This window comes from Anser anser, assembly GCF_964211835.1.
Source record: "Anser anser genome assembly, chromosome: 5".
Taxonomy (NCBI): Eukaryota; Metazoa; Chordata; class Aves; order Anseriformes; family Anatidae; genus Anser; species Anser anser.
Genome location: NC_139725.1, coordinates 33,790,829 through 33,802,976, shown reverse-complemented (window position 1 = coordinate 33,802,976; position 12,148 = coordinate 33,790,829).

The window sequence follows — 12,148 nt, the reverse complement described above, 5'->3', positions numbered from 1 at the left end:
GCCTACTCTGCACCCAGACCTTGTCTGGGCAACACTGTGACTCAGCACCGTGGAACCACCCTCCCTCTGTCTCCTCCCTCTGTTGGTGGTATCACTGCTGCTGTTTACGCTCCTCATCCTGTGCAGCTTTGTGGCATATTTCTGTAGCACTGTGGTCTACCATGCTGCAGGGTTGGGACAAAACTTTTTCTGATTCACATGTAAATGATTGTGCATAGAGCAATAATTTCAGGTGTTAGATCAATTGTTCCATGCACAACATTTGGTTCTAGGGACCAGCATGTACTTTTTCTCCTTCCCTTTAAAATCCTGATGGCAAAGCATAACCAGCACCTAGAGGTGCTTTCTTCTCCATGGACAGCTCGGCCCTCTCTGATTTGCTGTTCAGCTCTTGGGAGACATCTCCAGGTCTTCTGTGCTTTCCACCATGCTGGTCCCCAAGGGACTGTGTTGTGACACACTTTGTGCAGCTCTCCAAGCTGCTGGAGTGCACCCCTGGGCAAGAAGAAGTCACAGTAAAGTTTAAAAGTACAGAGCGTGGAGTTGGCTGGAAAATGAGTTCTCCCAGACCATTGTCCTCCTCTCCACCTGGGTCACTGAGGGCTTGTGACTAACACGTGTGTACAAGAGGGGAGACCTGAGAGCTAAGGCAAGTAGAGTGGTCCACATCTGGAGATCACATACCCCTAGATGCTATGTGACCTGAGTAACACAGGTGATCCCAGGCTGACTTTCTCTCTTCCATACACTGTGGAATACAAATTTAGTGATGGACTTGCCTCTCACACATGTATCAGGGTAGTGCAGAACCACCACAGAAGGGTTAAATCCTTCTAAATTTCTTCCATGGGCATCATGTCTTTCCTCCTTCTGACTGAAATGGGGACAGTGCTCAGACTTTCTCTATCCCTGCAGCCAACCTGCTCTGCAGGCTGCTCTGCACAAGGCCCACATCATTCCCAGGACAGTCCCAAGTTGCAAAATAGCACCTTGTTCACAGCCATGTTTTGCAAATACACAGATAAATGAGGAAAACACGCAGTTTGAGGAGAGGCTGTTGGTGATGGCATCTTTTAACTGCGCTTTATGACTTATTTGTTGAGCTATTGCTGGCTTTACAACGGTTTTGTTGATTACATTTTTAACTAACTGTCTAGAAGGTCACAGAGGCACCATGCTTGTTTTTATAAATTAAATTAAACCAACTCATATTTAACATCCAAACAGATCTGTTGAGAGTTAGGTTTATAGCTGGAGAGGCCCTCACCAGCCAGAACAGGACCTGACCATTCCTGGCGTCATGCAGGAGCTCTGACGATCCCTGTACCTGTACACGTGGCTCCCACAATGTTTTGTGAGTAGGGTTGCTAAGGTCAAAACTATTGGTACAAAAAATGAATCATCATGCTTTTGAAATTAATTTTCTATGAACACCATTTAATATTTGCCTTACATTTTCTGCTTGGCAGAAAACACCACAGCATTGCCAAAGCGTTTTTTTTTGTGCTCATTTGTTCTCTGGAAAACTGTCAGCGAAGAAACACAAGAGAATCTGAACAAAATGTATTTGGAGGGAAAAAAAAAGAATAAAAGCATGATAACTGCAAAAGAAATGGCTCTGCTCTAAAACACCTCTTTCAATTCAGACGCCATGTCCTGGTGCTAGTTCTCCATCAATAGCTTCTCCTACTCCCACATCTCCTCATATCACAGCAGCTCTTTTCTTCCTCCAGACCTGCTCCCTTCATGAAGACAAACAGTGATTTTCACTGTATGTAATGTAATGGTATTTAATTTTTGTCATAAGTTGCTTAAGAGGAGGTTTTGAAGCTCTCCAAAACATTATATGCAATTACACTGCGTTTATATGCAATTACACTGCAGGACAGTTTCTGGAGATGGAGTTCACTTACATCCCAGAAAGAGGTAGAAATTCCCTTGTACTTCTAATTACAAAAAGCTCCTTTTACATTGAGACAGTTAACATGGTTAAGGAGTCCTTACATCAGATACACATTTTTTCATATGCAATTGTTCCATAACCTGGCATCTTCAGTTGATGCGGATTCATTTGGAGCAGGATTTGCTTCACCTCATGGCAGCCATCCAAACGTGAAGCTTCTAGTCCAAGTGCAGGCTTTTTCTAGGGTTCATGCAGAAAGGCAGACGCTTCAAGCTTTCCTCTCTGGAGGGGAAGATGAAATAAGGGAGAGCAAACTGCTTTCTGGAGGGCGACTCTTGGAAAGGCCACTACCATTAACTGACACTGTGATGGACTGGGTTGTGTGGGACGCGTCCTTGTACCTGAATTTTCATCCACACTCATCCCTGACACGTCCTTCAGAAATCTCCCTTTCAACCCCAACCTGCTCCCCTCTGCTGACATACAAGATGGAGTTAATAATGCCAACATGCCTCGGGAGGATGTTGTGAGGATTCATTCATATCTTTCAGATTCCTTGGGAAAAGCAGCTGCGGAAGTGCAAATTATCGTTTACCGTTCCCATCTTATTGTTTAAATAGCAGCTCAGTGTAAACAGTATCTGGGAAAGCAAAACAGCCGCGCTCGAGTGCGCGGGGGCAGAATCGCTCCCTCCTCCGGCACCCGCGGCGGAGGAGCGTTTTCCTTGAGTTTGGGCCCAAAGCGCCCGCATTGTGCTTCCATCATCGCTTCCTGTTTGTTACCTCATGACATCATTTCCTGCTTCCTGACCGATTACAACCGTGCCAACTGTTTTTCCCAAGCCCCAACCAGCTTCCCACCCCCCCCCTCCCCGAGCCCCCCCGGTTTCTTCCCAAGCAGAAACACCACAATAAACACTGGCCTTGGCAGAGCCCCGACATCCCCGTTAACCTCCCCGCCGCCACAGGCCTGGCTCCCGCTCCCAGCAGCATGGCCGGGGAAGCCAGGCTGTGATGGGGATGGCCACGACATGGCTGGCGATAGCTACGACATGGCTGGCGATAGCCACGACATGGCTGGCGGCGGCCACGACGCCTCCATTGAGGCTGCTCCACGTGCAGCCACCGCAGCGCTCACACGCTCACCCCTCTGGAGCCTGTGCTCGAGGGCGATGGGGCTGGGGGGCGGCTGCATGGCGGCCATCACCCCCCGGGACCCCCGTGTGCAGCCCCGGCCCCCCCTGGTGCCGGTGGAAGCAGCCCCGCGGGCCGCAGGCCGGCGCCGGGCAGGGCAGGGGCGGCAGGGGGCGCCCCGGCAGCGCGGCGGGACGGGACCGGGACACGGAGGGAGCGGGGACCGGGAGGGAGGGAGGCCCCGCGGCTCCTCGCCCCCGGGGCAGGAACGCTTCACCAGGCGGGATCGCCGACGTCTCGCAGGGGCGGGGAGCAGCGTGCAGGCTGGTGGGAAGCAAACGCTGTACACTTGTGATTTTTAAGGGCTTTGGGGCCGGGGACACGCGGGACAGCAGTCCCCGTGTAACAGCAGTCCCCGTGTAACAGCAGTTGTTACCGGAGCACGCAGGAGGCTCTTCGGAGCTGTGAGGCAGCTCCGGGGGTCTGAGCCTCCACAGGCTCTCCTGCAGCGTCAGCCCACTGCAGCAGCAACCCACCACAGCTCGATCCGACAGTCCTCTGCACAGCACAGTGCCCAGTTCAGGGCCTGCACCAGCTCATACGCATTACCAGCTTACTGTGTCATCTCACCACCTTTAAAACATGAACACTGAATAGCTATTGCAGATATATACGCCAGAGGCACATGCTCAGGTCAGCCAGCACAAATGCAATATCCTTAACCACTATGAAATGACCAGCCAGGTAGGTCAGGAGCCAGCCCCGCTACGTGCAGTGCAGATCCTGCCACCCTCCTTAGGTTAAATGACCCTCCTGTAGGGAAAAGATGAAGAAGAGACCTGTTCAGATGGCTCCATAGCAAGCAACGTGCCACAGAAGAGCATGAGAAAGTCTGAATCCTGTGTTTGCAGAGGGCTCTGAGACACTTGGCAGGAAAACGCTATCTAAAGGCCCCTCAGTAGGACAGGTTTTGTGTCCAGCCCCATGACTCACTTCACAGGCCAGTTGGATGTTCCACCAGTGTCACTGCATTTTCGTTCCTTGTGGTTTGCAATGATTTTGTTTATAAGGCCCTTTCACCTAAGTGCCTCATAAGTATAAGATCATGTGGTATTTGCTGCCAATAATTGTTAGCTTTAAGGTGCCAGTTTACAAAAAACACATTAAAGAAGGCAGGCTACATACTGCTAAGCAGCGGTGGTGGTTTGAAAGGCCAAGGTGAAGGGCAAACCACGTACTGAACAGAGAACGTGTCAGTAGAGGATTTAGCCTGGGAAGATTAGAGAGATGCTGTTGGAGAAGAAATGATATGGGATGGCAAAGTAAGTGGGAGACCAAGGGATATTGCTTCTGCTCCTGCAACTTCACGTCTGCATGGTACAAAAGTATCTGTGACTGCTGCTTGCTTATCCACCCACAGAAAGCCAGTGAGCCTGTTGCTGCCAAAGCTCGGCCTGCACGTGGGATTGCTCAGAACAGCTCAGTGGTCAAGGTGCTGCCGCAAGCTTGAGGAGATGAAGCTTAGCAGAATGCCAGTGCACTGCATCTGTCTGGCACTTTATTTCCTCACATCTCACCTACAGTATGCAAAAATAAAACAAAACCCACCACAACAACAACAAAAACCCACTCTGTTCCTTCACCTTTTGCCTGTCTTGTCTAAATAGACTGTAAACTATTTGAGGAAGGAACTGTCCTTTGCTGTGGCTTTCACAATCCTCAGGTGCTTCTGAGCCACAACACACTGCACAGGAAAGACCCTGGACATCCTGAACTGCAGAATGAAGACAGAGTGGCTTTAACTGTTCTTCCAAAAATAAAAATAAATAAATAAATAAACTATATATATATATATGCATGCTTTTAATTAGCTGTTTTCTTACTAAAACATCTGGAAATAAGTCTATGTCGCTATCAGTGATCCCAGTGCAATACAAAGCTTTATTGCTATCCCTTTTGTGCATTGTTGTTGGAAATCTGAGCGGGCAATGGTTGCAGGGTATGTTCTGTTTATTAACTTTATTGTGGACTGTCCCACCGCATGCTACTGTGGGGCATGTTGCTGAGAACAGGCTGGAAAGCAACAGATATACCACGCAAATCCAAACTGGCAGCATGTGGGAGTGGATGAGAGCTATAGTGCTGAAGGAGCTCTTCATTGTGCACCAGTTACCACATGCAGATTTTATCTCTGGATAGCCAAGTAGCTTCATCTGTGCTGGAGGGCAAGGAGAGCAGTGGGAAAGAACAGAAAGTATTTGCAGCAGATCCATAAGCCTCACACATGCACATACAGTCTTCCAGCCCCTCAGGAGCCAGAAAAACAGCATCTCTGACCTACCCTGTAGAGCTAGTAGAAGTCTACAGAGCGGTCACAGCCTGTGGCTACAGCACTGAGGCTGTGAAAGCTCAGGGTAGGTGGCAGAGATGAGATGCCTCTCATGAGAGGCACCTTAACTGAGCAGAGCTGTGGGGTCTCGTGGAACTGAAAACATAGCCCTCTGTCACGGTGCAATGCAGTTAATGGGGGCTAGCAAGGGGGCTAATGAAGTTAAATGCCCTGTGCTGCATGGCCACAGGCACGCACTGTTAGTGTGAGCAAAATTTGTGGCCACAAGGATAGCTTACTAATAGTTTGAGTATATAGGTGCATCATTGCAAGGCCACGGATTGAAGATATGCCCAAAGTGCCTTTAAAAAAAAAAAAGTGCCTTTAAAAAAAAAAAAAAGAGCTTTGCTTAGCTCTGGGACTGCAACAGCAAGGTCACAAGTGACTCAGTAAATAATAAGTCTGTACTGCAATGGGGAATGTACTGAGGCGTTACAAAGTGCTGCCTGCAAGGACAGGTGCCAGGTCATTCTCCAGAAAGGCAAAGGCATTCAAGGCACCACTGTGCAACCACAGAAGATTCTCCCCACCCCAGATCTGCAGAGGTCAGCCATTTCCCAGAAGAATGGGGGATGTCATCCTTTATATTTTGCTAACCAAAATATAAAGCCAGCTGCATACTAGTGTACTTGCACTGACTCCAGCAGAGTTACATGGGTATGAATCAGGACCACAGGAACTCAGGTGAAGTGTCTATTCCCTCTCTTCTCCCTGCTCCTTCTGTTCAGGCTCTACAGCTGCCCTCTGCGCAGAATTTACCCTCTCTCCTCCATTAGGTTTTGTTGCCACTACAGGTTACAGCAGGTGTTTGTACAGTGCTTTGAGACCCTCTCTCAGTGGGGGCTACCTTACCATTGAATACAAACACTTCTCTCTGCTCTGCCCTCCACCTCACTGTCGCTGTCACGTTGCAGGATGCACCCAAGTTACTGTAACTGACACAAGCTGAAGGCAGCACTGAAAAGCCTCCTTTTGGCTGCTCCAAAAACAGGCTGCCAGAGCTGATCCCTTTTCCTTAAGGAGCCTCACCACAGTGCTATACATCCTGTGGGCATTTTATTTTACTTTTTATAAACAACTACCTCATTAGCTCCATGCTTCCTCTCCACATTCGAGGTCAGCAGCTGATGGTGAAGTTTGAGAAGAGCTACGAAGGATGAACCTGCTCTTTGGACCACTGAGGAGCTCACTTTCCATCTCTTCAGACTTACCCACTTGCACTTTCTTGTGGAGAAATTCCTGCTAGCTCAGGATGACATTCCTGCCAGACTCTGAATGTCATCATATGGAGATCTGCTCCCACACAGAAGGGTGCAGAAAGGATGATGTGCTAATGAGCTACCTTCTTATCCCTGCTGTCAGATCAGTGACTCTCCCTCCTCCTCTACCCTTCCCCTGAACTACAAATGCGATTGCTTTCCAGCAGCACTGCAAAGAGCCCAGTCCATCTGCAGCCCTGGAACCCCTCCAGAGGGCAAAGTCTTGGCTTTGCGCTTCAAATTATCTTGTCTTTTCTCTAGAGAAGAAGGAAGGAAATACCAACCAGGGCACTGATGCAGCCAGACCGAGCAATTGAAACAAGGCCAGCATCCCTCTTGCCATCGGACTACCCAGGCTGTCCTCCTGCCAGCACTCAGCAGGCCAACGTGCGCCTGTTGCCACCGTGTCACTAGTACTGCTACTCTGCTTGGCAGCGCGGCTGGTGTCTGCGCCTGCTCCCCCATGCCTCTCTCGATACATCACCCACCACGGTACCTCACACCCAGCGAGCAATATGAAATCTAATCCAGGATGGATGTCTTAATACTTAATTTATCTCCCTTGTTCCATAAAGAACTTTACAATTTCTTCACTCTCCATGATTAGACACCTGTGGTATATCTACTGGGCCAGATCTATACAAAATACACTGTCATCTTCAAAATAAGAAGAGTGATAGCTCTTGAAAGGTTCACTTGAACCTTTATTTTAGTGCATGCACCATGAGAAAAGGGTAGTTTAGTGGGACCTGGCGTGTAACTCTCATGTTTCTTCCTTCTCCCAACAGTGCCATTATAAGGAGAGGTCCAAGCAGCAGCACGAATGCACTTGAGCAGCTGGTGACCTCCCGCTCCCTCCTAGCATGACAGAGGAAGGCAGGTGCTGGAGGAGGCTCCAGCCCCTCGTGCACATGTCTTGGGTGCCAGCAAGCAGGGTGCTCCGATATCGCTCACACCAGCTCCCACTTACCCTTGTGCAAGCCACTTTCCCTCCACTGCTCTTCCCAGGTGTAAAGTGGGCTAATACTTACTCACCCACCTCTGAGAGGGATAGTTAGTCCTTACTCATCTGCCTCAATGAGTTAGGCTCAATTAGCCAGTGTAAGAAGAGTTCTGTGCGTTACCAGAGCATACTGATGCAATGCCTGAGCCTGCTCAGGCAGGAAGCATGCACAGGTTGGAGGCAATGAATACAGCAAGGTCAAGGCTACGGTTCCATGGTACTTGTGGTCCGTTGAAGGCATAAAAACACTTCAAGTGTCCTGGTTATCAGCATACCTCTTTCACATCATCTCTCCACACACAGATTAGAGATTGCTGAGAGGCCAGTAGTTCTGCTTAAGGCCCTCAGAAGTGAATGAGAATGAACAGAGTGGAAAAGAACTGATAATAAATAAACTGCTTGGGAGGAGGAACAATCTGCCTGCCCAGAGTTGTTAGAGGATCCATAGGTACAACATTTGACAATGAACAGCATCTAAGCAGTTGCTTTAATTTCTCTCATACAGAGGTAACATACCAGGAGAGAGATTTATCCACACAAATTCACAAACAACCAATGATGCTCTCAAATGACATCCATTGTTGTTCCCCAATTCTCTTACTTTTGAAATCTATGTCAGACTTCTTTTGTTTTTTGCTTTTTCAATTTAAAGGGTCATACTGAGAGCTGAATGCTGTTTTCTGTCTTTCCGCTGTTTCTCGGTTTCCCCATTTATGGCTGTTTCTTGACTAACCTGGTCACACAGTATGAAATGATTTGGTTTTAAATCCAGTGCACCAGGTGTCCAGCAGACACCACAGGAAAGCTGGGGGACTCAGCTTGTAACAGTTTTGATCTAATTTCTTCTGGGAAAAGGCACGTGTAGCCCCCAGCTGGCCCTGCCCCATGGATTTCTCCCGCTTTAGGGCTCTTTACATGTTCTTTACTGCTAGTGCTCAGCAACCTGATGCAACCTTTGCTACTTATCTCACCAATACCATGACATGCCACAGTGACCTCTCTGCTCAGGGACTGGGTCCTCTCACCTCACCGTGCATTCCAGCATGAGCAATATGCAAAACATGCTAGCTATTACACACCCACACCGTGACACCTTTCTTCCATAATCACCAGCACAGCACCTTTTAACTCATTTTAATTGTTCTCATAATCACCCTCTGCCACATGAATGTCTAAAGAACAGCCAAAAATAGCTCAAGGAAAACAGGCAAATTCTGATACAGGAAAGTGGCTGAAGCTTGACAAGGGGATTATTTCTCAGGCTGGAGGTTTCACAGAGGTTGCTATAGAGCCTGGTTTGGACTCTCCTTTGGTGCAGAACTCATCATCATGCAAGAATTAGAAGAGCTCACACCTGCAGATGTTTGAAAAAAGATGCATGGCAAAATTAAATTTACATTCAGCATACAGCAAGTCACCTTGGCTTGAAGGGAGGAAGAGAAACAGTTCTTGGCTTAGATTTTCTCTTACTTATACTGCTTGACTGCAAGAAATGCAGCCCTTAGGCTTTGCATTAGGTGAACAGAGCCCTCCACAGCTACATCCATCCCCATCACAGGCCAATTCATCACATCACAGTGAAATCTCAATCCTTGCACTTAACCTGCCTACACAGGTATCCATCCACAATTTACTCATTCACAAGCAAAAGCTGTCTGCTCACCTATGGAAATCCAAGAGCTAAGAAATCCAAGGGCTCCGCTGTGCTGCTTTGCATAATATGGCAATGCAAACTTGGAAAGCCTGTTTAATGAGAGCTAAAGGGAAAGAAGAATACTTGGAAGTGGATGTGCACTCAAACTGCTGTGCCAGCAGATGTTAGCTTAACCTGTCGCATAGCGGTTTGTGTGCCCTGCTCATTTAAGCTAAAATGTGTACAACACAGTCCTGCCAGCAGGTCTGGAGGGGCAGTGAAAAAAGCAGACCGTGTGTGGGAAGCTTTCCCACCAGTTGGATCCAGAAGAGAATCCCACAGCATCAGTACAAGGAGATCTCCTAGCATAGGCTCTGATTTCAGCACAGGAGGTAATGAAGTGGGGGACAGGTGAGGAACAGGTGGCCAATAATTCAATTGAGATGAGATGAGTTATTAAACAGAGATGAGTTATTAAACAGTTCCTGGACAACAGCCCGATCACCTCAGTCTTCTCCAGGATTGAAGAGAAAAAGCACAGGCAGATTTCGAGGGATCCTTCATACCTCTGACTCTGAAGGCGTCTGTTATGCACAGACTCACACTCAAATTAAAGGAATCACTAACTGCTTAATCTTAAGCACATGATTAAATCCAGCATCAAGGTATTTAAACACATTTTTAACTCAACAGTCTTCACACAGGATCCTCTGCTAATTTTGATCCAGTCCGGCTTTGCAAAGATCCTTATTTTCTCGTGTAAACAGAACATGGTCTGATCATAACGTTACACACAGAGATGGTCGGCCTACAACTGGGCAGCACTGTGACTGACTGTACTTTCCTGTTTGAAGCAGTGGAATTTAGAATAAAGTTACAGATATTGGCACTAGCCTCCAGTACCAGACTTTAGGAATAAGCTTCCACCAAACAACATCGCAGAGAGCAGGACACAACTGGCTTCTCCCCCTGCACCCACCTCTGCTTTAAGCCCCTCTCCCCCAGACAGTGCCCAGGTGCTCCAGCTGACATCACAAGCTTGCTGGGGTCTTAGCGGGTTGCAGCCAAGCACTATAGGACTGGAGCCTGTGAGACGAGAGGGTGATTTAAAAGGAAAAAAAAACACACAAAACATTATCCTAAAGAGTTATTAGCCTCTTAAAGGGTGATAAGGCAACAGCCCTCTTGTTTTAGCTGGCACAGATCTCCTGAAGTGGGAGTTCTACTGGACACAAGACTAAAATATACGGGAAAGCCCCAAGTATAGTGCAGCACGACATGTGTGTATCCCACAAAAGAATGGGCTCTGCACCTCCCAGCCCTGCAGAGAGCAGGTGCACATTCGTCAGAAGCTGGAACACGCACAGTTGTACAGCAATTTTGTTATAATGCTCTGGGGACTGTGGGGTAAGAGCTTCTTTATTTTCTTACAGGTGAGATGGAGTCAGATGATTGGTTTCTACCCGATACACGCACATAATAGGACAGAGTCTTTCCTCGATACTGCAGCCTGTACCAGGGTGGATTTCACACATCTTCGAAGGCTTAAAGTACATGTGTTAGCTGCGAGTTGTGAAATCTTATACCGATAAGCCACCATCGTGGGAATGTTTCAGGGCTTTTCCATGAAATAAAAGGAAGAAAATACCTATCAGAAAAAAGCTGACTGTCAGCTGTTGTCCTGGCACCAGTCTAGTTATTCCCACCTCACAAAAATCTGGCTGTGCTCTCCCTAGCCTGATGTAACCTCAGGCTATGTGTAGCACCAGCATTAGTAAACAGCTGGTGACGAGGCCTCTGCGTGAGTACAGCATTCCAGTTTAATCATTACATCATGTACCAATCACTTGGGTTATGACTTTGATATTCCACTGACACACCAGTCACCAGCCTCTAGCATTCGTGCGAACAGGGCATACGCAGCTCTAGGAGAAGACTCCCCGCGGCCCGTACTGTACAGCTCACTGCCAGAGCTCACGCTGGCCATTAGCAGGGAGGGTGCCCTGGTAAAACCTGGACACAGATTGCCCCCAAACTATGCCACACTTCATTCTGCATTGTCACAGCCAGCTGCGTGTCTCTGGCAGATGAGTGCTACGGGTGAGGTACAAGGATGCAGGTGGAGTGCAAGTTGGATTAATTTAAGTTGATTATTTGTAAAAAGTACATAAGCCACATCAGCCTCACTTCTCCCTCTTCTCCACCTCTCCCCAAGAAGTCTCATTATTTTTCAGGACCCCAACGGACCCAGATAAGTGTAGCCTTACGCTAACTACCCTTTACTCCGGCCAAAGCAACTGCGCTTCCATTCTGACCTGGTGGCTTTTTTACTGTCACCATGCACAAATATAAACAACTAGACAGGATATTTGGCATTGGAAAGTTATCACAACCCTTTAAGCTATCAAAGAGCTGCTGAGAGCTGATACTGGGGGAGGCAGGGGGGAGCTGGAGTCACAAGGAAAACTTTGGCCTTGGTATAGATACATGAAACTATTGGATTCAGCATGGCTAAGTTTAGCTTGTGCTCTTAGGTCAGTTCCTAAAAGCTCAGCAAGTAGCAGGGGCTGAGATATGACAAAGCTAGAAACAGGAGAAGAATTAAAATCTGCAACGGAATGATGTCACAGCAGAGCTGGGGAAGGTTGGTGCCAAGTCAGGATCAATAGTAGAACCAGAGCAGACAGGGGAAAAACAATCTCATAGGGCATACAGATAGGTCAGAGTCAGCCAAGAGAGAAACAACATCAGAACATGGTGAGCGAGTGCAGGAACAAGTTCAGGTGCCACTGCAGCTACACGCACAGAGGAGTTGCCTAAGCAGACAT